A 5,049-nucleotide genomic window follows, 5' to 3' on the forward strand; every position below is an offset into this window, starting at 1 on the left:
AAACTTTTCTAAAAATAAAAATAACTATCAAGAAAGAAGAAAATAAAATTAATGTCAGCAAATCTTCAATTGTTTTAAAACAAATATTTTGAAGTTAGAATTTTTTAAATCAGCATTCAAGAGTGGAAGAATAATAGACATAATTTGGGGAAAAAGAACCTCAGCAAGTATAATACCCATGAGCCTTTGTAACATGTAGTACTTGAAGATTTTCCTAGTAAGATTTAATTAAAATTAACAAATGGACAAGATTTTGATATAAAAAACAGTGGTGTATAAAGAAATAAGTAAATTTATAATAAAGACTAAATAATTTTATGATAATGCAAGCATTTAACAGAAATATCAGATGCTCTAGTGTGCTGTGAAGTGCATTGATATATTTTAGAGATTTATCAAAAAAAATATGTATATATTTGAGTTGGAGTTTCACTCTTGCACTCTTGTTGCCCAGACTGGAGTGCACTGGCACATACCCACCCCCACCCCCGTCCCCATTTCATGTGGCCACTGAGAAGATTCCCTGGGCAGAACATGACGTCCAGAAATAGATGGGTCTACTGCCAACATGATTCCTCTTTAGCGATTTGGGGGTCTTGAAGAACTTTTATTTATCTATTTTTATCTTTTTGAGTTGGAGTCTCAGTCCGTCACCCATGCTGGAATGCAGTGGCACACTCATGGCCACCCCAGCATCCACCTGCTGGGCTCTGGCAATCCTTCCGCCTCAGTCTTCCAAGTAGCCAGAACTACAGGGCTCACTGCCACACCCAGCTAATTTTTTGATTTATTGTAGAGATGAGGTCTCACAAGTTGCCCAGGCTGGTCTCGAACCCATGGGCTCAGGCAATCCACTCGCCTTGGATTCCCAAAGTGCTGGGATTACAGGCTGAGCCATAGAGCTCGGCCTTGAAGAATTTTTAAAAAGGTAGAGCTAACATGAGAATTAAAATACTGGTTTTTCAGGACTCAAATGCTTGCCACTTAAAAAAAATAAGCTGAGTGTCATTCAAAAACAGAGCCACCCTTCCTACCACCCCAACAACCAAAGATTTGCCACAAACCCATAGGTTGAAAAATAAAAATAAAGTTCTTTCGAGTCTCAAATAAAGTATTCAGATTTGGCACCTATTTTGGAATTTCAGAACAAAATGTTTCAGCTGTCAAGACATTTGCACGTAACTTCAGCCTTTAATAAGTTCTCACATTTAGCTGCATAATCCCCTCGCCCATTTTTAACTTTCTTTGCTCATTATTGTTCCCCCAAATATATATACAGTATCAGAATTCCTATGGGACTATAAAAAGGGTTTTCTCTAAGGCAATTTCAGGAACAAACAAACCAGAAGTAGGAAAGATGCCTCAGGTCCACAAAGTCTCACCAGGATTCTTTAAGTCAGCTGTGACAGTGCAACAAACAAGAAAGCGGTCATCTTTGTCATGAGGCCTCTGCAGCTAAATTACTCGCCTACAGATTAAAAGCCCAAATTGCAAAATAGACAGAAATTTTAAAATCAAAGAAAATCCATTTTCAGTTCACAGGCAAATTAAAGAAACTTCATTCCAAATTAAAGAATATCTAAGCTACCCTGCAATAAAACAACATAAACATTTCTTTAATGTATTTAAGTGTTATAATCAGTCATTCTTTTTACCCAAAGTTTTCCAATTAAAATCAAAACAGAGTCAACCCAAAACTATCATTAAAAAAAAGAAAAAAATCAGAGCTCAAAATACTACTTCCCAAACTTTAGAAGGCTTTCTGTGTGACAAAACGGGTCATGGGAATGAAGGTTCACTATTTATAAATACTGTACTAGGTTTAAAAGTTCCCAGGTTTTCCAGAAGTCTTAGGGTTCCACTTTGTGTATAACCTTATGGCAGTTCTAGCCAATATTAAAACATGTGTAAGGCAGATTTAACATGCCATCCCCACGAACATGGAACGCACAGCCTTCAAACATAACCAGAGAGGAACTGTGTAAGTTCTAGAGCTCTTTCACAGCTTTCCAACTAGCCAGTCCTATGTGCATGACTTTCAAGTGTTCAGGCAGGCCCCAGGAAGTAATGCCCAAGAAACCAAATGTAATGAAAAATTCAGTCTAATTCCCAGCAGTAAAACAGAGGAAATATTTTGTTCCAAAGCAACCTCTCCTCCGTCTTAAAACAGTCAAGTTTGGGTTGATTTGTACTTAAGAACCAGATTTTTTTTAAAGTTAAAAGTCATAGTAAAATTTATTTTTTATGAATCTTTAGGAGAGTCTTTCTGATCTGAGAGTGAAACTTGGTTTTAACAAGTAACTCATCTTATGAAAATTCAAACCAGACTAGTTATGAGCTCTGTTCAGATGGTTTCTTTTCTTTTCTTTTTTTTTTTGAGTTGGAGTCTCACTCTGTCACCCAGACTGGAGTGCAGTGGCCGCTCCCAGCCACCGCAGCGTCGACCTGCTGGGCTCTGGCGATCCTCCCACCTCAGCCTTCCAAGTAGCTGGAATTATAGGCGCACGCTACCACACCCAGTTAATGTTTTGATTGATTGTAGAGATGAGGTCTCGCCAAGTTGCCCAGGTGGGTCTTGAACCCACGGGCTCAGGAAATTCACTCACCTCAGCCTCCCAAAGTGCGGGATTACAGGCTGAGCCACCGAACCTGGCTCTTTTCTTCTTAAAATGCCCTTTTACTCAGATGTCACAGCAACTTGGATGGACTTAGAGTCTATAATACTCTGTGATCTATCACAGAAACATGTTCTCACTCACAAGCAGACCCTGAATATTTACCATAATCCTATAAGACAGGGATTGGCAGTAGCCGGAAACTGCCAGGGGAGGTGAGGGGCATACAATATCTATAAGGGTACCTGACCTCAAATCAGGTGAAGTGGGGACCAAAGGGAGGCCCAAACTTTACCTGTATGATAACTACTTGTATACCTATTCCTGAATTGTACCCCACACCTTTAAAATAAAAAATAAAATAAAATAAAATTAAGCACCAGAGTTGTCTACTCTCTTCCCAAGTACTACCAGTCGCCTGCTGGCTTTCTTGCTCTTGTGAACAGTGGTTTTCAGGCAAAAACAAACAAACAAAAAAAACCCTGTTACTCAAACTGAAAATGCATTTGCTGTAACCTGACTTGCACCAACCAACTCTCAAGACACCTGAAACATTTACTAATTTGAGAAAAGCAATCTGTGAGTCCCCAACCCCAGACAGACAGTCTTTATAACACTTAATGGGTCTCTGGTTCTGGTAAGAAAATTTTTTTAATTAAATTACACTTGCATTTTTAAAAAAGAAGAAGAACAAGAAAGAATCTAATAAAATAGTTATCAAGGTGATTTGACATTAGAACCTATTTAAGAAAAAGAAATACATCTTAAAGAATTTAACTTATATTTCTAGTTTTAGAATAATACCCTGGTAATGCCATTTGAGAGGCAAAACTAAAAAATCCCAAAACACTGCCTTTCTCTATCTTTAAAGAAAGGCACTCCAAGTGAAAGGCTGTATCCATTTCCAAGGACATAAAAGAATGGTGTAAGTACACACTGTACTTTCAATGCCAAAAAAAAAAGGATTTATAATGGAAAATGCTTTACAATAGCTGAAGTAGCATTAATAAATGAGCAAGTAAATCAAGCGCTTAAATTCAAATGTTAAGTAAAACAAGATTTGACAGACAATCCCGATTTTGTGATCTAAAAGAATATATGCAGAACTTAAAGTAAGGAGCCACTTTAACTTTTTGAAACACTTGGTAAAACTGCATGAAATGCCTAGTCATGAGGTTATAAATGATACCTTGACTCCAAAACACACTTTGGAAAAATAAAATGAATCCCGGTTCCTTCTGCAGGAGCTTCGATATGATGTGAACAACTCAACCTTTCTGACACTACAGGGATAACAGTGTCAGAAAAGAACCTTGGTGTAAAAACTGAACAGCCAAGACCAGTGTGGATTATGCTGTGCTGTCAAGATAAGGGGCGAGAAAAGTGGCCCAATTAGAGATCTTCTGAGGCAACCATCCGCCTGTGACAGAAAGTTATCAGCCAGGGAAGGCCGCAGGGCGACCGAGTCGGGTCTTACTCAGGGGCCTTCTCCATGGAGTCGGGAGGTGCCCGCCGGAGTCTCTCCAAGCCTCACTGTAAAGGCAAGAGGCCCAGATGCCTCTAACCCTCCATCATGGCAGGAAGTCCCTGGCGATTCGCTCGCGCGCACCTCCACTGGACTCCCCCCAAAACACTCTTCACAAAGCCCTCAGCCTTGCCCCTCATCTGCACCCCTGTGCCCCATAAAATCAAGGCGGCAGGAGGAGCACACGTCCCCAGGCCCTGGTCACCCAGGGCAGCCTGTATTTATCTTTGAAAGCCTCCTACCAGGTGCAAGATCAAGTTCTAGGGCGCTTCCCTCCCTGCGTGGAAAACTGCTGGCCCTTTAAAGCACTGGCTCCCTGCGCCGGGACCCCTGCTGCCAACTCCCCCCCCCACCCCCGCCGCCCCCCAGGGTCACACTTGAACTTTAGTTCGCCCCACACGCGGCCAGGAGTAGCGCTTCACAGGCTGAGGCCGCCCCTTCGCACGTGTCGGAGGCGCTACCTCTGGCTCGGGATGCCTGGCCCCTGCACTCAAGGCCACTCTGGATAAACAGAGCGAAATGCGCACGGCCCCGCACCAGCCCCAGTGGGTCGCGCCCCGCCCGTGTCCTCCACCTGTACCTGGCCGGCGCGGCCAAGGCTGGAGGCACGCGTGTCCCAGGAGCGCGGGGCGAGCAGCCCTTAGCGCGCAGAGGTCTCGGAGGGGAAAGGGACAGCCAAGGAGTTCGCGCGGGTGACACTCCAGGCAACCCTTTTCTCCTTTTACTGGCAAACTTCGCCCGCTCTGACGCCCATTTCTCGGTCTCCTGTCCTTGCCTGGAGTTCCCCAACTGGCCCCCTCCCCGGGCGCCGGGACTCTCACTTGTTTTTCTTTTTGTTTTGTTTTTTTGTTTGTTTTGTTTTGTTTTGTTTTGAGTTGGAGTCTCACTCTGTCGCCCAGACTGGAGTGC

The sequence above is a fragment of the Carlito syrichta genome, unplaced genomic scaffold (genome assembly GCF_000164805.1).
Source record: "Carlito syrichta isolate Samal-C Ts95f unplaced genomic scaffold, Tarsius_syrichta-2.0.1 Scaffold309498, whole genome shotgun sequence".
NCBI classification, from domain to species: domain Eukaryota; kingdom Metazoa; phylum Chordata; class Mammalia; order Primates; family Tarsiidae; genus Carlito; species Carlito syrichta.